Source organism: Cetorhinus maximus, chromosome 9, assembly GCF_964194155.1.
Source record: "Cetorhinus maximus chromosome 9, sCetMax3.hap1.1, whole genome shotgun sequence".
Lineage (NCBI taxonomy): Eukaryota > Metazoa > Chordata > Chondrichthyes > Lamniformes > Cetorhinidae > Cetorhinus > Cetorhinus maximus.
The window spans coordinates 139,014,326-139,035,358 of NC_135887.1; positions in this window are offsets into that span (position 1 = coordinate 139,014,326).

A 21,033-nucleotide genomic window follows, 5' to 3' on the forward strand; every position below is an offset into this window, starting at 1 on the left:
TGTGGGGTCGAAGGTCTCAGCGCTATGTCTAAAGGGCAGCAGGACAGCCATTCACTCACTGCAGGCCAGGAGCTTCAGCCTGGCTGCCCATTCAACACTAAAGGAGAACGTCACAGACATTCCTGTGACCCCCACAGATCAGTGAAGCCTCCCTGGAATCTCTCCTCTGGGTTGTCCAGGAAAGGTAGCGGTGCTGTTCCCCTGGGAAGGAAACAAGAGGCCCTTCCGTCTGAACACAGTGGCTTGGATGCAGCTTCCAGCGGAGGTTAGTGCCCATGGGGTCCAGCTTGGAAATGCACAGCATTGCAGGAAGAGGATGAATGATCTGCTGTGCTTCACCAGGATAAATGTACCGTCTACTCTCATTGCAAACTGACACTGATTAGGGCATCAGGCAGTCTAACTGTGTGAGTGCACAGGGATGTCAGATAGGAGTTTGAGTTGCAGGACTCATAAGCAGATAAGACATCTGCACTGAATGTGCACCAGCCACTTCACGCTCTCAATCTTATATCAGTTGCAAAACATCCTGCCTCTTAAATTTTTTATTCATTTGCAGGATGTGGCTGTCGCTGGCTATGCCAGCATTTATTGTCCATCCCTAGTTGCCCTTGAGAAGGTAGTGGTGAGCTGCCTTCTTGAACCGCAGCAGTCCATGTGGTGTAGGTACACCCACAGTGCTGTTAGCGAGGAAATTCCAGGATTTTGATCCAGCGACAGTGAAGGAATGGTGATATATTTCCAAGTCAGGATGGTGAGTGGCTTGGAGGGAACTTCCAGATGGTGGTGTTCCCATGTGTCTGCTGCCATTGGCCTTATAGATGGTAGTGATTGTTGGTTTGGAAGGGACTGTCTAAGGAGCCTTGGTGAATTCCTGCAGTGCATCTTGTAGATGGTACACACACTGCTGCTACTGTGTGTCGGTGGTGGAGGGAGTGAATGTTTGTGGGAGGGGTGCCAATCAAGCTTTGTCTTGGATGGTGTCAAGCTTCTTGAGTGTTGCGGGAGCTGCACTCATCCAGGCAAGTGGGGAGTATTCCAACACAATTCTGACTTGTACCTTGTAGATGGTGGACAAGCTTTGGGGGCTCAGGAGGTGATATGCTCCTCCTGCAGGACGTGGGAAATGAGGGATGCTTCCGGTGTCCCTGGTGACCATGTGTGCAGAAGGTGTGTCCAAATGCAGCTTCTAGCTAACCGTATTTCGGAGCTGGAGCTGCGGGTGGACTCATTGTGGAGCATCCGCGATGCTGAGCAAGTCGTGGACAGCACGTTTAGCGAGGTGGTCACACCGCAGGTGAAGATTACACAGGCAGAAAGGGAATGGGTGACCACCTGGAACAGTAAAAGACTCAGGAAGGTAGTGCAGGAGTCCCCTGTGGACATCCCCCTCTCTAACAAATATACTGCTTTGGATACTGTTGGGGGGGGGAATGGCCTCTTGGGAAAGCAGCAACAGCCAAGTTCACGGCCCCGTGGGTGGCTCTACTGCTCAGAGAGGCGGGAGGAAAACAAGTGGCAGGGCTATAGTGATAGGGGATTCAATAGTTAGGGGCACAGACAGTCGCTTCTGTAGCCGCAAACATGAATCAAGGATGGTATGTTGCCTCCCTGGTGACAGGGTCCAGGATGTCATGGAGCGGCTGCAGGACATTCTGGGGAGGGAAGGTAAACAGTCAGTGGTCGTGGTACACATTGGTACCAACGACATAGGTAAACTAAGGGATGAGGACCTGCAAGCTCAGTACAGGAAGTTAGGAGATAAATTAAAATGCAGGACCTCAAATGTAGTAATCTCAGGATTACTCCCAGTTCCACGTGCTAGCGAGAGCAGGAATAAGAGGATAGACCTAATGAACACATGGCTGGAGAGATGGTGTAGCCGGGAGGGAGGCAGATTCTTGAGGCACTGGGACCGGTTCTGGGGAAGGTGGGACCTGTACAAACCGGACGGGCCGCACCCAGGCAGAGCTGGGACCAGTGTCCTTGCGGGGGCTTTTGCTAGTTCTGTTGGGGAGTATTTAAACTAGGCAGGGGGATGGGATCCCAGGAGTAGTATCAGATAGGTCAGATTCAGATCAGAAAAATGGAGGTAGAACATTAGCTAGGGACGTTGTGATAGACATGGAGTTACAGGAGAAGAAAAGTTTAAAAAGTGTCCAGCAAGGGAAATTGACGGGGTTAAACTGTTTATACTTCAATGCAAGGAGTATTACAAACAAGGTAGATGAGTTAAGGCCACAGGTAGACACATGGCAGCAGGATGTCATTGCTATAATGGAGACCTGGCTAAAGGAGGGACAAAACTGGCAGCTTAATATCCCTGGTTATAGAGTCTTCAGACATGACAGAGTAGGAGATAAAAAAGGAGGGGGGGTAGCACTAATGGTTAAAGACTCAATTCCAGTTGTGAGAAGGGATGATATACTAAATGGGTAAACAAACGAGGCTTTATGGATTGAGCTTAGAAATAAAAAAGGGGCAGTCACACTATTGGGAGTACACTACAGACCCCCAAACAGTGAAAAGGAGATAGAAGAACAAATATGTAGGCAAATTTCTGCTTGTAAGAACAAGAGGGCAATAATAGTAGGAGACTTCAACTATCCTAATATCAACTGGGATTCAAACAATATAAGGGGCACTGAGGGAGAAAAATTCATGCAGTGTGTCCAGGGAAATTTTTTCAACCAATTAGTGACAAACCCACCGAGAGGAGATGCAATTCTAGACCTAGTCTTGGGGAACCAAGAAGGGCAAGTGAGTGAAGTGACAGTTGGCGACCATATCGGGGACAGTTATCACAATTCAGTTAGATTTAGCATTACCATGGAAAAGGACAGAGATAAGGCAGGAGTAAAAGTCTTGAACTGGGGGAAGGCAAATTTTGCAGAAATGAAAAGGGACTTGGCTGAGGTGGACTGGACAGCACTGCTGGAGGATAAAACAGTGGAAAACCAGTGGGAAGCACTAAAAAGCAAGATCCTAATTGTACAAAGTAGACATGTCCCCTACAAAAATAAGAGTGATACTGCCAAATCTAGACCCCCCTGGTTGCCTAGAGGGGAAGAGCAAACAGAAAAAGCATAGGATAGGCACAAAGAACTAAGCACTGCAGATAGCCTAGACGAATATAGGAAGTGCAGGGACGAAGTAAAAAAGGAAATAAGGAAATCAAAGAGAGGGCATGAAAAAAGATTAGCAAATAAAGTTAAAGATAACCCAAAGATGTTTTATCAATACATTAAAGCTAAAAGGGTAGTTAAGGAAAAAGTGGGACCTATCAGAGATGAAGATGGGAACTTATGTGTAGATGCAGAGGCTGTGGGAAGGGTTTTGAATGAATATTTTGTCTCTGTGTTTACAAAGGAAAGGGAGGACATAGATATAGTAGTCTAGGAGGAACACTGTGAGATATTGGACGGGATAGTCATAAAGAGAGAGAGGAAGTACTCGAAAGGTTGAAATCCTTGAAAGTTGATAAGTCACCAGGGCCAGATGGATTGTTTCCGAGGCTGCTGAAGGAAGTCAGGGAGGAGATAGCAGATGCTCTGAAGATGATTTTCCGATCTTCACTAGATACAGGGGAGGTACCGGAGGACTGGAGAAATGCAAACATAGTTCCATTGTTTAAAAAGGGATCAAAGGAAATGCCAAACAATTATAGGCCAGTTAGTCTTACATCGGTGGTGAGCAAATTAGTAGAATCAATCCTGAGAAATAGGATTAACTGTTATGTGGAAAGGCATGGACTAGTCAGGGATGGTCAGCATGGATTTGTTAAAGGAAGGTCTTGCCTCACAAATTTGATTGAATTCTTTGAGGAAGTGACAAGAAGGGTTGATGAAGGTAGTACAGTGGATGTTGTGTACATGGATTTTAGCAAGGCATTTGACAAGGTCCCACATGGCAGATTGGTCAGGAAAGTAAAAGCCCATGGGATTCAGGGTAATGTGGCAAACTAGATAAAAGGTTGGCTTTGTAACAGGAAACGAAGGGTAATGGTCGATGGATGCCTTTGCGAATGGAAAGTTGTCTCAAGTGGTGTTCCACAGGGCTCGGTGTTGGGACCCTTGCTGTTTGTGTTATATATTAACGATTTGGCCATGAACGTGGGGGGCACGATTGGGAAATTTGCAGATGACACAAAGATTGGCCGAGTAGTGGATAGTGTAGAGGATAGCCATAATCTCCAAAGCGATATTGATGGGTTGGTGGAGTGGGCAGTCAAGTGGCAGATGGATTTTAACATAAAGAAGTGTGAAGCTATACATTTAGGGAGGTCAAACAGTTACAGGGATTACACAATAAATGGGAATATACTAAGAAGGGAGATGAAGTGAGAGATCTTGGTGTACAAGTACACAGGTCCCTGAAGGCAGCAGTTCAAGTAGACAAGGTTGTAAAGAAGGCATATGGAATTCTCTCCTTCATTGGCAGAGGTATAGAATATAAAAGTAAGGATATAATGTTGGAATTGTATAAAACACTGGTGAGGCCACAACTGGAGTATTGTGTGTAGTTCTGGTCACCACATTACAGGAAGGACGTAATAGCTCTGGAGAGAGTGCAGAGGAGGTTTACAAGAATGTTGCCATGGTTAGAAAAGTATTGCTACGAGGAGAGATTGGGTAGGTTGGGGTTATTTTCCTTAGAACAAAGAAGGCTGAGAGGTGACTTGATTGAGGTGTACAAAATTATGAGTGGAATAGATAGAGTGGACAGGATAAAATTATTTCCCTTGGTGGAGAATTCTAGAACCAGGGGACATAGATTCAAGATAAGTGGCAGAAGGTGTAGGGGGGACATGAGGAAGAACTTTTTTACACAGAGGGTTGTGGGTGTCTGGAATTTGCTGCCCAAATTGGTGGTAGAGGCAGAAACTCTAAACTCTTTTAAAAAGTACCTGGATCTGCACCTAAAGTGCTGTAAGCTGCAGAGCTATGGGCCAGGTGCAGGAAGGTGGGATTAGAAAGGGCGCCTGAGTGTCCTCGGGCTCGCTTGGACAAGATAGGCCGAATGGCCTCCTTCTGTGCTGTAACTTTTCTATGGTTCTATGGTGAGTTACTCGCCGCAGGATTTCTAGCTTCTGACCTACTCTTGTAGCCACAGTATTTATATTGCTAGTCCAGTTCAGCTTCTGGTCAATCCCCAAGGATGTTGATAGTGGGGGATTCAGCAATGGTTATGTCATTGAACATCAAGGGACGAAGGTCGGATTCTCTCTTGTTAGAGATGGTCATTGCCTGACACTTGTGTGGTGTAAATGTTACTTGCCTCTCATCAGCCCCAGGCCTGGATATTGTCCAGGTCTTGGTCCATTTGGACATGGACTGCTTCAGTATCTGAGGAGTCATGAATGATGCTGAACATTGTGCAATCATCAGTGAACATCTTATGATGGAAGGAAGGTCATTGATGAAGCAGCTGAAGATGGTTGGGCCTCGGACACTACCCTGAGGAACTCCTGCAGTGATGTCCAGGAACTGGGATGATTGACATCCAACAATCACAAACACCTTCCTTTGTGCTAGGTATGACTCCAACCAGTGGAGAATTTTCCCCCTGATTCCCATTGACTCCAGTTTTGCTAGGGCTCCTTGATGCCACACTTGGTCAAATGCTGCCTTGATATCAAGGGCAGTCACTCTCACCTCACCTCTGGAGTTCAGCTCTTTTGTCCATATTTGAACCAAGGCTGTAATGAGGTCAGAAGCTGAGTGATCCTGGCGGAACCCAAACCGAGCATCAGTGAGCTGGTTATTGCTAAACTAGCGCCAATTGATAGCAATATTGGTGACACCTTCCATCACTTTACTGATAACGGAGCGTAGACTGATGGGATGGTACTTGGCCAGATTCAATTTGTCCTACTTTTTGTGTACAGGATATACCTGGGCAATTTTTCACATGGCTGGGTAGATGCCAATGTTGTAGCTGTACTGAAGCAGCTTGGCTAGGGACGCGGCAAGTTCTGGAGCACAAGTCTTCAGTACTAATGCCGGAATATTATCAGAGCTCATAGCCTTTGCAGTATCCAGTGCCTTCAGCTATTTCTTGATATCTTGTGAAGTGAATCGAATTGGCTGAAATCTGGTATCTGTGATGCTGGGGACCTCTGGAGGAGTCCGAGATGGGGAGCACTCAGCAGCTGCCACAGGCATTCATGCTCCTGAACTGCTCATGCATACATTGGGAGATCAATCAATACTTCTGTGCTTCTGCAGGAGAAGAACACCTACAAGATGCATGAACACTCCTAAACCTGGAGGCAGAGTTCCAGACATTCAACTCCTTGCCCCTTTCGAGGAGCAGGCTGTGGAGATAGCTGGGAGGAGCAGGACTGAGCCTGTGCTGAAGGCGAGAAAGGACTCCCTCAGGAAGCCAGTCTGCAATTATCAGCTGTGCCTACAGAGTGAGACATTGACTTAATTAAGGAGCCTGCTTAGTCAATCACTAATTCCTTCTTTTCTCTATCCCAGGTACCAGCAAAAAAAGGGAGAGGCCAACAAGGGAGACCAGCCACAGCCCCACCTCCAACGCCACCTCTGAGGAGGATGTCTCAGAAGCAGCAGAGGATGCATTATCAAGGCGTGCATCTGCACCCTCCACCAGCACAGATACACTCATCTTTGTGGGTCTACCTTCCAGGGTAGACTAGGGGTCTCAATCTGGTGAGCACATCACTGAGACAGCTGACAGAGGAAGTGACAGCGAGGTCTCTTGCACTCAGAGGACTGCTGGAGACCAGGTCACTGCTCAGCCTTATGCAGGAGATGAGCCTCTGGAGTGGGCCCTAAGAGACATGTTGGAGATGCAGAGACAGGCAGGGGAACATCAGGCAGAGATGCCAGAGGCCATCTGCAGACTGGACTGAAGGCTGAAGGGGTCCACACACATTCTGTTTGCTGTTGTGGCAGCTGCCTTAGAGATCCAGGTCCAGCAGAACACAGTGACTGCCGGATATGCACTCGGACCTGCACTCCATCGCTCTAGCCATGGGTGCAGTGCAGCAGTAATTGGGCAAGAAGGAGAGGATTCACTCTGACCTCCCTCCAGGTGCCCCTTCCCCTCAAGGAGTCAGCGAGCCATTTCAGTTTAGCCCTCTCATTTTGGTTTGTTCCAGCCCTTAATATGGTGGAGGTCTGTGTCTTGATAATGCAAAAAGTCCCGCAACAAATGTGGTTTGTACTATATGCCATAGTGCTTTGTGCACTACCATTCTCTAACCTGCAAACTTCTTAGGCTAATATCTAATTGAAGGGTGTGTGGTTGATAATTGTGAGGTCAAAGTCTTGGCTTTCACATGGCCTGCTGGTTCCTGGCATGAATGGTCCTGTATTTGCATCATTTAACACTCACCAGTGATGTAATTGTAATGGGGGATCCGGTTTTTTTTGGAGCTCCTTCCGGTGACTTACACAGAGCTGAAGGGATGATATTGACCTGATAGTCAACAACCTGCTTTTGTGCTAACTGGATTCTCCCTTAATATAACTGAAGCTGGCCATTTTCACATCGTGAAGAGCCATTCGCATTCCTCAGCAACATCAGTGGAAGCATTGAGGACAGGAGCCCCAACTCACTCTATCAAAATGCTTCACAATGTTGAGTACCACCATTTAGTCTCCTCACAACCTTCTCTGCTCCTTGGAGAACAAACTCAGCTTTTCTAATCTCAGAACATATGTGAAGTCCCTCCTCTCTGGTGGCATGCCAGTAAACCTCCTCTGTACTCTCTCCAAAGCCTTGACATCTTTCCTAAAGTGTGACATCCATAATTGTACACAGTACTCCAGCTAAATCCTAACCAGTGATTTATAAAGTTTCAGGATGACTTCCTTGTTTTTGTATTTAATGTACTTATTTACAAAGTAGGCATCCCACATGTTCTCTTAACCAGCTTATTAATTTTCCCTTCCAGCTTCAAATATATGTGACTATGCACTCCCTCCACCCCCTCTGCTTTTGCACCCCACCTCATAAATGTGTATCACTTCACACTTAAATGCTTGACATTACATCAGCCACATTTCACCTGACGATGTTCTCTTGAGGTCTGCTTCCATCAAAGTAACTATTTCCTACATTGCCAAATTTTGGGATCAACTGTAAAATTCAAAATTTTACTCCCTGCACCCAAGTCCAGGTCAGTTATATATAATAAACAAAAAAAAACAATGATCATAACACCAACCCTTGAGTATCCCACTGCCTTTCTCTCTGCAGTCAGGAGAACACTCATTCTTCAATACTCCCTGTCTACTATCTCTAATCTAATTACATACCAAAGTTACCACTGCCCTTTAATACTGAATGCTTCTACTATCCAAAAAAGTCTGTTATGTGACACTTTATCAAATGGCTTTTGAAAGTGCAAATACAATATCTATTACACTACCTTCAAAGAACTCTGAGATTAGTTAGATGTGATTTGCCTTTAACAATCCATGCTGACTGTCCCTGATAAACCTATGCTTCTCCACCTGAGAATGATGTCCTTGATAACGGTTTCCACTGGCTTTCCCACCAGTGACATTAGACCAATTAGCTTGTCGGTTCCAGGCATATCAGTCCCCACTGCCACTAAGGTGAATTTAATCCCTTGTGTATCCACAGATAATCGTAAACATTTTCACTGCTGAAGTAATACGGTAGGATGACATTACAGAGATAACCTCCTGAATATCTCATCCACTGTTAGCAAATATTGGAAACCATTGAAATCAATGGACAGAAATTCGCAGGCTGAGCAGTTACAATAATCCAACATGCAATGTCACTGGGCAAGTTTGCCTGGCACTGGTGTGCACTTGAAATATATATCCTGTATTCATTTGCGAGATGTGGGCTTGGTTGGCTGGGCCAGCATTTATTGCCCATCCCTAGTTGCCCTTGAGAAGGTGGTGGTGAGCTGCCTAACAAACTAACAACGGGTACCCCATTTGTCTTTGCTCGATTCCCAGTGATAATATCAAGCTTTGTCTCCTCTAAGTTTGAGTTTGGAGTTGCCATCTATCACCATCACCATTTTGGTTATTAAATACCACTTTTTCTTTCAGGAACAGCAAAGGCATGTTGTAATTGTGATTGCATTGTGTCACGCAAAGCAGATTACAGCCATGAATTACTTATGGGTGTATTGGACTTTTTTAAGGAAGACCTGTGTTTTTTGTAAAGAAATGCAAGCAAAGACACTGAGCAAAAGATGGCTGATAACCTAAAGTGAGCACTTTCTGGAAAATTCCTATGTGGGCTATACTGACCAACCTGTCCTGAGGGAACATGGGATTTCACACCTGAAAAGGCGTCATAGCCTTCTTCAAGCAGAGACCATTGAAAGGGAGATAAGAAAGATGCAAAAGACTGCATTTTAATCTCCTGTGGTTGTGGAGAGTAAAGATTGATTTACACATCTCAGCAGTCACCCAGAAACCCATCTCCTGTTGATTTATATCTCAGAATATGTAAAATGGTCTGAGATGAAAGAAAAAAAATGGACTCTGGGCAGATATGCCATTTCTCCCCTCCCTCGCGAACTCCTGGGAATGAACAGGGAAAAATTGGTTGCAAAGCTAGCTGCAGGGCAGGGCAGTGTGTGTTGGTGTGCTGTGAGAGTTACAGGAACAAGAAGAATCAGTCACCCCTGCAGTTGCAGGTGAAGTCTCTCTCTCTCTCTGTTGCTGGAGGCAAAGCTCAGTAGAAGCCAAAATCAAAAGGGAAACAGGACAGCCTCTTCAGCTACCCTGCAGAACTAAGTGTCTCCCAACTAACTGTGAATCTGCCAAGGTCAACTCACCCAACTTAATGGTGGCAACGTACCACCATCTATGCCTCACGGACAAGCCAAGGACAGATTTATATTTTTTAAAACTTTTATGTGGACTCTTAACTTCTCATTTCTGATCTGTGTGTGTGTGTGCTGTGTTTTTACTATTTTTCCCAGGTTTAAGCAACTAATAAACTTACTCTTTCTTTGGCTCAAGAAAGCCTGGGTAAATTGGCTCCTTATAAAAAGTAAATACGTTTGGACAGGGAAAAGGTATCCACCAGGAAAAGATTTTTAAATTAGCCTTGTTCTGATCAACTGAGGGGTTTGAATGCAAAGAAGGGGGGCCAGCTCATTCCTCCTCACCCAGGATCATAGCGAAATTGGGGCCCTGTCCCGTTTTAAACAAATTGGGGACCTTGTCCAGGGACCAGCCATAAAAACTGCACAATGACAATGTGAGCATGCTGAATGTGATCTTCTGTCTTATAGTGCACCTCCATTTCCATACACGTGTTCATTTAATTAATTGTACTTTGTTGCCTTCCTCCTCTTACCAATTATACCTCTGCCTAAAGTTATATCTTTCAGGTGTTAGATTTAGGGACCACTTTAGTTAATGCCACACTAACCTTCCCTGCTTGCTTTATATTCTGCTTGTAACAGTCAATCATATAAAGGCTTTGTTAACTACACTGTAGCTATCTTAAAGTATGGTAGAATTTAGAGCCAATTCAAACCTGGAATCTATTTAAACTTTGCATTAATCTTCTTCATCTCCATTTAATGTGTATATATAATAGTTTAATTTGAGCTATGTTGGAACAGTAGGATTTTGCAAAATCAATGTCGCATTTTGCTTTAAGTCATATTTACACAGGACATAATAAAGTCAGTCTTAGTAAATTCCCTTGCTTAGCTTTCTCATTTCTCTCAAGGTCAGATGCATTGTAGCTGTCTTCATCTCAAGCGTGAGGTATGCATGATATAATGGGTAGCATTTTCCCCCCCGTTGGGGTGAAAGTTGAAGTGTGGGCACGCAGAGGCGCGCCTCCGATTGGAACCCCCAACTGGGGGTATGCTGCCATTTTATGTGGCGGGCCAATAAAGGCCCGCCCAGTGTGACGTCCACACGGAATATGCGCTCCCCGTGCGGGTGGGGGGAATCCCTAAATCCGAGAGTGCGCTCTTTCGCGCATGCGGATGATAGAGCGCACTCATCTCCCTGAGGCTAAGTGCTGCCTCAGGGAGATCGGCTCTAATGTACAAATTATTAAAAATAGAAAAAAAAGTTCCCTGACATGTCCCCTCATGTGACACTGTCACATAAGCTGGGACATGTCCATAACGTTTTAAAAAACTTTAATTACATCTTTTCAAACCTACATGAAACCTCATCCCGCCCGTGGATGAGGTTTGATGCTTTTTCTAATGCCCGCCAGGGTTCCCGGCCTGCCCGCCAACCTTAAGGTTGGACAGGCAGGTCCATTATTTACTTTAATGACTCTGTCAATGGCCTCAATTGGCCATTGACAGGTTGGCGGGCGCACAGCAGATTGTGCTGAGCCCCCGCCTAACTGAAAATTGAAATGGAGCGCGGTGACGTCGGGAGTTCTGCCCGACCTCACCACGCGTCATTTCCGCTCGCCGACGGGAAAATTCGGTAAATTTCTTTGCTTTGCTATTTTCTACCATGCCTGCCATCAGCGCTGTTTGCTGGTTGTCTGCCTTTCATTGGTGTGGAGATTTTGGGCAAAAAATTATTTCACACCACAAAATAGTACACAGGCCTGAGACCCACTGATCTTGGACCTCATATTGTGAGTCATATTATCATCATGCCGGTGAGATGTGGATATCTCATGGTTATCCTCGAGATCACCAGAAAGGAAGCCTCATAGATCAGGCCAGTCATTAAAGAGGACTGGATGCAACCAGGAGACAGGATGATTGAGAGGGGAGAGAGCTGGAAGGAAGGTTGTGGTGACCAGAATGAGGGGGTTGGTGGTTGTGACTAGAATGGAGGAAGGTTGCGGAATGACTGAAGAGGGATTGGGGACTTGAGGTTGTTGTTGCATGGAACATGAGTGGTGACCAGTTGCAGGTAGACAGTAATTCTTTTCAACAATCTGATGTTTTTAGTGGCAGCCTGCCACCAAAAACCCTTATTGCACCTCCTCCTAATTTTCTCTTCTCCAAGGAGAACAGCCCCAGCTTCTTCAATCTATCCACGTAGCCGAGATTCCTCATCCCTGGAAATATTCTTGTGAATTTTTCTGCAACCTCTCCAATGCCTTTACATCCTTCCTAAAGCGTGGTGCCCAGAATTGGAAGCGATGTTCCAACTGAAGTGAAACCATGGTTTGACAAAGCTTTTTTCATAATGCCCTGGCTTTTGTACTCTATACCTCTATTTATAAAACCCAGGATCCAGTATGCTTATTAATCACTTTCTCAATCTGCACTGCCACCTTTATTTTTGTGCACACATAGCCCCAGGCCTTTCTACTCCTGCACCCCCTTTAGAATTGTACTCTTTAGTTTATATTGCCTCTCCTCCTCCTCCTTCCGACCAAAATGTATCACTTCATACTTCTCTGCATTAAATTTCACCTACCACTTGTCTGTGCACTCCACCAGCCTGTTTAAGTCCTCTTGAGGTTTATCCATATCCTCCTCACAGTTCACAATACTTGTAAGTTTTTGTCATCCACCAATGTTTGAAATTGTGCCCAGTACACAAAGGCTTTGGCCATTAATGTAGATGGGGAAAAGTAGGCCCTCACATGGGCCACTTGGGAAGCCCGGGATTTTTAGGGTGGCAGGGTTTCTCGTTCCACCATCCAAAGAGTCCGTGGGGAACACACCCCCATCCACGCTGCCTCCCCCGCACCGGTTTCACCCTCCAATAAGCATTAATTGGTTGGAGGCGGGGCTTCTACCCCTCACTCAGGAGGAAGTCCCACCTCCGAGAGCTGCCGGTCAATCTGACTGGCCAGCAGCTCTCTAGTCCCTAGAGCGCCAGAGGTTGCAGTGGCCAGGACTGGGACTGCATGCAGTCCTGAGGGTCTAAGTCCCAGGGTTCCAGGAACAGGTAAGTTTTGGGGGGCCTCAAGGCGAGGAGGGTAGGGGTTCCTTTTATTCCAGGGCCCTGTCCTCTGCAAACAAAAAGAGTATGTCGAGGCATTGCACATTTTTCAATTAAACAAACAGTTGGGGGTCAACTGTTCTATGGTGATATGACCAGGTGAGGAGGAGTGAACTGGATCCCCTCTAGTCAGCCTCCTTGGTTGGTAGCAACAAAGGTTTTTACATTTCTTTTCCCCATAGATGCAGTTTTCAAATCCAAATGTAATTTTTTTTACACTATGCAGTTAACAATAGGGAGCCACTTAGTAATGTTTTATTGAGTCAAGGAAAGAGCAAGATTATTCACCATTAAACCCTAAAAACAATAATAAAAGACACAACATAATTTGCGCGCGCGCACACACACACGTGTATCAGAAGTAAGGAAAGTTAGAGTCCAAATAAAAGTTGAAAGAATATATAGTTAGAAGTTAAAAACAAAACACTGTGGATGCTAGAAATCTGAAACAAAAACAGAAAATGCTGTAAAAACTCAGCAGGTCTAACAGCAACTGTGGAGAGAAAAACAGAGTTAAAGTTTCCAGTCCGTATAACTTCTTCAGAGCCCAGACTCTCGTATGACTCTCTGAAGAAGAGTTGTACAGACTCGAAACGTTAACCCTGTTTTTCTCTCCACGGATGCGGTTAGACCTGCTGAGTTTTTACAGCATTTTCTGTTTTTGTTTGATATAGTTAGCCGCCCTTTGCTTGTCTTTGAGGGGTAGGTTTTTAAACATTGCAGCCGATTGAAGTTATTGGATCCCTTGAGCAGGGAGATGTAGAACACATTACAACTTTTACAAGGTGTTGGTTCGCTAGTAGATCCTGGGTACACTTCCTGAACTGGGAGCTGTGCTTATTCCCAGGGAAAGAGAGAGAGAGATATGACACTTCAGCCTGTTTCTCTGCTGAAGTCTTTTTCCAAAAATCTCTCTGATGGTGCCTCCTTTAGCTTGGTAAAACCCAGTTTTTAAAGCCCTGCTGTAGATGCATATTCCAAAGCAATTCGATTACCATGTCTACTGTCGCCATTGTTGTAGGACAAGTAATCACACTTTGATGTTTCATCTCAGAAACTTTTGGCCTATTTCAAGATGGGAGAGATCGATAGGAAATGGGGTTCTTTCATCATCCAGAGGGGATTTGAATGTCTCTCGATTGTATACGCTGGCTGGCTGGCAGTTCTCCATTGTTTTGATAGGATTACAGTTGATTAAAGTCCAGCACGTTGCATTTTTAATATCTTGCTTAGTGTTGGGATCCGATGTCTCTCTCTCTTCACACTTCCTTGGGGGTGGGGGCAGGGGGCAGGGGGCAGGGGGCTGTGGTTCTTGTCTGCTCTTCTCACCTTCACCTTGGAAGGTGACCACACATTTTTAGAGCAGTTTGTGCTGTTTCATTTCAAATTACAGGGTTTCAGTTGAAAGTTTTGAAAAAAATCGTTTTTCAAAAATAAGGAGCTGTGACTTTATGACAATGGCAATGCCTCAACCAATCAGAGTCAATTTGCCAACCAATCAGCTCACCTTTTCTCATGCAGTATAAATTGTTCCCTTTGAAATTTGGTATTCTTGTGTCCGTCCTGGTGAGTACAAGATGAAAAGCTTTGACAGCATGTCTCTTTTTTCAACAATACTTAAGTTTAACAAAGTAACAATCTCACCTGATGTGTTTTTCATGAGGAGAAAACCTGATTATCTATTTGGACAACATAAAGATTGAGCATTAGCCCTCATCAGTCTATCCTCAGCATGGTGAAGCAGCATTTCACTTGCACTTCCCTCAATTTAGTCTATTGTATTTGCTGCTCCCAATGCGGTTTCCTCTACATTGGAGAATCCAAATGCAGACTGGGTGACCGCTTTGCAGAACACCTTCAATCTGTCCGCAAGCATTACCCAGACCTCCCTGTCGCTTACCATTTCAACACTCCACCCTGCTCTCATGCCCACATGTCCGTCCTTGGCTTGCTGCATTGTTCCAGTGAAGCTCAACGCAAACTGGAGGAACAGCACCTCATCTTCCGACTAGGCACTTTACAGCCTTCCGGACTGAATATTGAGTTCAACAACTTCAGATCATGAACTCTCTCCTCCATCCCCATCCCCTTTCCGATCCCCCCCATCTTTTTTCCCCCAATAATTTATATATATTTTTCTTTTCCCACCTATTTCCATTATTTTTAAATGTATTTCCACCCATTGTTTTATCTCTACCTTTTAGCCTATTTTGATCCCTTCCCCCCACGCCACCACCACTAGGACTATCGATTTGTCTAGGGAAGAGTGTGTAGATAGCCTGGATCATGTTGAGATCAAAAAAGAGGAGGTGTTAGGTGTCTTGAAGAATATTAAGGTGGATAAGTCCCCGGGGCCAGATGGGATCTACCCCAGAGTACTGAGGGAGGCAAGGGAGGAGATTGCTGGAGCCTTGACAGAAATCTTTGTATCCTCACTGGCTACGGGTGAGGTCCCAGAGGACTGGAGAATGGCCAATGTTGTTCCATTGTTTAAGAAGGGTAGCAGGGATAATCCAGGAAATTACAGGCCGGTGAGCCTTATGTCAGTGGTAGGGAAATTATTGGAGAAGATTCTTCGTGACAGGATTTACTACCATTTGGAAGCAAATGGGCGTATTAGTGAGAGGCAGCATGGTTTTGTGAAGGGGATGTCGTGTCTCACTAACTTGATCGAGTTTTTTGAGGAAGTGACAAAGATGATCGACGATGGAAGGGCAGTGGATGTTATATACATGGATTTCAGTAAGGCATTTGACAAGGTCCCTCATGGCAGACTGGTACAGAAGGTAAAGTCGCACGGGATCAGAGGTGAGCTGGCAAGATGGATACAGAATTGGCTTGGTCATAGAACGCAGAGGGTAGCAGTGGAAGGGTGCTTTTCTAAATGGAGAGCTGTGATTAGTGGAGTTCCACAGGGATCAATGCTGGGACCTTTGCTGTTTGTAGTATAGATAAATGATTTGGAGGAAAATGTAACTGAGCTAATTAGTAAGTTTGCAGATGACACTAAGGTTGGAGGAGTTGCAGATAGTGAAGAGGATTGTCAAAGGATACAACGGGATGTAGATCGGTTGGAGACTTGGGCGGAGATATGACAGATGGAGTTTAATCCGGACAAATGCGAGGTAATGCATTTTGGAAGGTCTAATACAGGCAGGAATTATACATTAAATGGCAGAACCCTTAAGTGCATCGACGGGCAGAGGGATCTGGGTGTACAGGTCCACAGGTCACTGAAAGTGACAACGCAGGTGGATAAGGTAGTCAGGAAGGCATATGGCATGCTTGCCTTCATTGGCAGGGGTATTGAGTATAAAAGCTGGGAAGTCATGCAGCAGCTGTATAGAACCTTGGTTAGGCCACACTTGGAATATTGCGTGCAATTCTGGTCACCACATTACCAGAAAGATGGAGGCGTTGGAGAGGGTGCAGAGGAGGATTACCAGGATGCTGCCTGGTCTGGAGGTTATTAGCTATGAGGAGAGGTTGGAGAAACTCAGATTGTTCTCACGAGAGCGACGGAGATTGAGGGGCGACTTGATAGAAGTTTACAAAATTATGAGTGGCATGGACAGAGTAGATAGTCAGAAGCTTTTTCCCAGGGTTGAAGAGTCAATTACCAGGGGACATAGATTAAAGGTGAGAGGAGAAAACTATAGAGGAAATGTGCGGGGCAAGTTTTTTACACAGAGGGTAGTGAGTGTCTGGAATTCGCTGCCAGAGGAGGTGGTGGAAGCAGGTACGATAGTGGTGTTTAAGAGGCAGCTTGACAAATACATGAATAGGATGGGAATAGAGGGATACGGACCCTGGAAGTGCAAAATGTTTTAGTTGACGGGCAATATGATCGGCGCAGACTTGGAGGGCCGAAGGGCCTGTTCCTGTGCTGTACTTTTCTTTGTTCTTTGTTCTATCTGTACCTTGCTCATCCTGCTTTCTACCCTTAATTAGCACATTCCTTAGATAATATCACCACCATCAACACCTCTTTGTCCTTTTGTCTGTGACATCTTTTGGTTATCTCCACCTATCACTGGCCCTCTATCCAGCTCTACCTGTCCCACCCCCACCTCCTTAAACCAGCTTATATTTCACCTCTTTTCTATTTTTCCTTAGTTCTGTTGAAGAGTCATACGGACTCGAAAGGTTAACTGTGTCCCTCTCCGCAGATGCTGTCAAACCTGCTGAGTTTTTCCAGGTATTTTTGTCTTTGTTTTGGATTTCCAGCATCCGCAGTTTTTTGCTTTTATCATGGTGTACCCTCAATCCCATTTACCAATATTGCAGGATACCTTCGCAATGAATCTCTCAAGTGCTCAGTATGTAACAATATATCAGAAGGGCACACAGGTCAAAATACATGTTACCACATCTGTTATTCCTGTCACTTAACATTATCACAATGTTTCCTCTACAAAAAAACGATGAAGCAAAGTTAAGGAGAATAATGGTGTAATTGAAAAAGCAAATTCTTCTACATGTTGGTTCTTGCCTCTGGTGTATTGTCTTCAAGTCCAAGAATCTTTATACTATATGCTTTCGGATTGCAGTGTGAACAATTGGCAAAACAATTTAACATAACTCACATGATACTCAGACCAGAAGAGAGTTGTGAGTGCTGCTGGGACTGTAAGGCAATTGAGAACTGCCTTGGACGCTGAAGACAGGTACGTTGGGCCATTTTGGGTGGGGTGGAATCAGGCACTCTAGGGAGGGGACAATAGGGGTGGGGGCTTTGGAGGCCAGATGGGGAGGCACAAAGGAGAGCTACGATCTAATGGGGATGTGCCACCGATGTGTACAGGGCACCCCCCCCGCCCCCAAAGGACGTACCCCCCTTTCTTCCCACCTTTTCACCAACTTTGGTGAAAAAAACAGCTTTCAACTCTCGCCTGCTTTCCACTGTCCAGCATGTGGCAGTGGAGGCAGAATTAGGCCGTCAGTTGGCTGTTTAAGGGCCTATGGTCGGGTGGCTAGTAGGTGCCTTACTCACCCCCTGCATTAGGGGAATGGTGTTGGGAAGTGGGCAGGAAGGCAGTGGGCTATCCACCCATCATCTATTATGCCCAATCCATCTTCATCCCTGGAACCATTTCCTTCTTTAGATCAAGCAATCGCTCCCTCGTTATACCAGCAGACGCCTATGTTGTGGCCTGAGGAGCCATCCTCATGGAAATGATGATATTGTCATAAGTAAACCCATCAGATATGCCTGTTGTTCATTAAGTTCGACAGGGCAATACTGCAGTCTGACTGAGTATTGCCAATTGTATAGTTTGTGCAACAACTTCACCTATATATCAATGATTGACAATTAATAGCTGTTGAAGGTCACAAGAATTTGATCACAATATTCTCCGAGTGTGCAACTCATTCTAAAATGCAGAGTTGGTTGCTGAGGGTCCAGTTCTTATGACAAGACTGTTAACCATCTCTTTGGATTTAGTAACCTTGCAGACTGCATGTCATGACATAACAGATCCAGACATTCTGTCGGTTATCACTCAGAGTGAACTGAAGCACTCATTAATTTTATAGCTCTGCATTCGACAGCCAAGGCAAGCACTACTGATGTCAAAGAAAGTTAAACAGAAGTATTTCATACAACAAGCAGCCATATGCACTTACGCACAAATTGATGGCACAGCTTGGTTGCAGACAACTAGTACTTATGGCTGGAAAAAGTGCACAGACAGCTGAGCATGAGGCTCAAGCATTTTTAGCACATGTTTAATTAAGGTATCATCAGTGGGCTGCAGAAGCAGACAATCTGCCCTTCACAATTTCTGTCATATCTCCAGATTGTACTTAAAGCAGGAATCTACTTCTTAATGGGAGGCTGCAGTCCCCAGGTCATCCATGAAGGTCCTGCCCCCTCAATTGACCCTCAGGTTAAACTTGCCACCAGTCGTCTCTCTCTGATGAGAGAGCAGCCTATGGTCCTCAAGGACCATGGCGACTTTCATTTCATTTGTCATGCTCAAACCGCTTAGAAACAGCCAGAATAAATAAAATTCTAGATGCCCTCTTAGTGGTTGTAATTGAGGAAGTCAGGCTGAGGAGGCACAACTTACCCCACAAACCACAAGACCAGGATGAAACAGGCATGGACAGAGGTGGCTGAAAGAGTCAGAGCCTCCAGAATCAATCCTAGGTCCTCATGGCACTTTAGTCAGGCCCTTCCCGATCAGGCTCAACAATTCTCTCCTCTCAATCACAAAGACACATTGCAAAGCTTTCCATTCTCAACACCAAGACTTGTAACTCTTCCTACCCACTGCGTACTGGCACCACTCTCTTCTTACATATTACCATTTGCATCACCACCAACTTCTCCCACCGCTCCTGCCTCACTTCACCTTCCACCCACTTCCATTTACATTCGGCAGTCGCCCCCTTCCTTATTCCATCTTGTTGCTTCTCCACCTCTCAAAAGATCAACTTCTTGCACAATCCCCACATCATCTCCATTTGCCATTTGCACAGGTACTCACTCCTTCACACCTTGTGGTGGGAGTTGGCGGGGGGGAGGGGGGGTGTGGATTTTGTGGAGTCCACGAGAGCGGAAAATGTGGTGTGTGGGATGTCTTAATCAGGTGGGATGTGAAATTTTGATTTCCCGACAGAAGGTTGAGATACAGCGATAAAGTCATCAGCGTGTCTGTGACGCGACGAGCACTATGCTGGCCTGTGGCGGGTTCCTACTTGTAATTAATTTGCATGCCTTGAAGACTTATTTCCATGAAACAGTTTTTAATAAAGTCCTACCCTCGGGATAAAGTCAGCGGCACATGAGAACCTTGTGGCATCCAGTTCACAGCCGTTTAAAGGCTGCGTGCACCAGTCCGCGTTGTACAGTTGTGTGTAAGTCAGCGGTTTTCCTTGCTTAATTCTACATCACAAGGGAGGGGAACAAGAGAATGGACTTTGCATGAGGGCTTGGGACCGGCAAGGGAGAGTCACTGGCGGAGTGTGGGAGGGGGTAGCGGGGGGGGTTAGTGGATTGTGGAGTTGGGTGAGGGGCATGGAGGAGTGAAGCGGGCAGGGCCTGACATCCTGGATGTGGTGGAGGGAAGGGTGGTGAGAACTGTCAATCAAGGTTAGGAAATGAGGGACCTAAAGGGCTGCCCAAGCGTGGGTCCATCTCAGGGTGTTGGCTGGCGGAGTCCTTACAGTTCACCTACAACATTTCAATTATCCCCGCTGATAGCGACCTTGGACAATGTCCCATACAACACATAGAAGAGAGGGCCAGCTGAGCCTGCAAGTTCAACCATGTCCCACAGAGTGGCGACTACAACACTGGACACTAACGTCAACATGCGATGAAGAATGAACAAAAAGAAACACAATATTATTTCTTCCACAATAAAGCAAATGTTCCAAACATGCGTGTGCCAACCATGAGGTGTGCCAATACATTTACCTCTCTGACTAAGCTAGTCTCAAAAAAATAACAATGATTCACTTATGAATAAAGTGAAACTAATGTTATGTGAATATTTACAACTGAAGTTTAATTTTGAAAGACCACCCATGCCATCTTTGTGCTCTCAGGTCTTTGTTAATGGCGATGGAGTTGGGCAGGACATTTCAACCTGATGCAGAGTCTCCCTGTTTGATCGGGGGCTCTTTAGCAGCTCAACTGGAGCTGCAGCATTATCAGCTGACAGTGGGTTTCACCAATGAAAAGCTTTGCCCACCAGGGAATTGCACCTGCACACCACCGGCACTAAGAATTTTCATTATAACCACATGGCAAATGGTAAAAAGAGAAAGCGTGAAAGTGGCTCACGGTTCCAGTTACAATGTTGGGAATGGCAAACTGCTGACTAAATCTCAGCCCTTCTGTTTGTAGGAGATGATAGCGTACGACGTAAAGGAGAAAGTCAGGGCCAGGGGTGGAATTCCTAACATCATTGCCCTCACCCAGTCAGAGCAGAACGCCTGAGGGGTGTGTGGCCCCAGCAGAGCAAGTGCCATTGGTGAAGGCAAGGCTAACTGTAACCCTTTCTTCAACCTCAGCAAAGATGGAACAAGCTGCATAATTTCAAGTTGTATTGGCAGGGCTGACATCTGAAAACCTTGCTATTTCCCAGCCTAACCATTGTCTGAT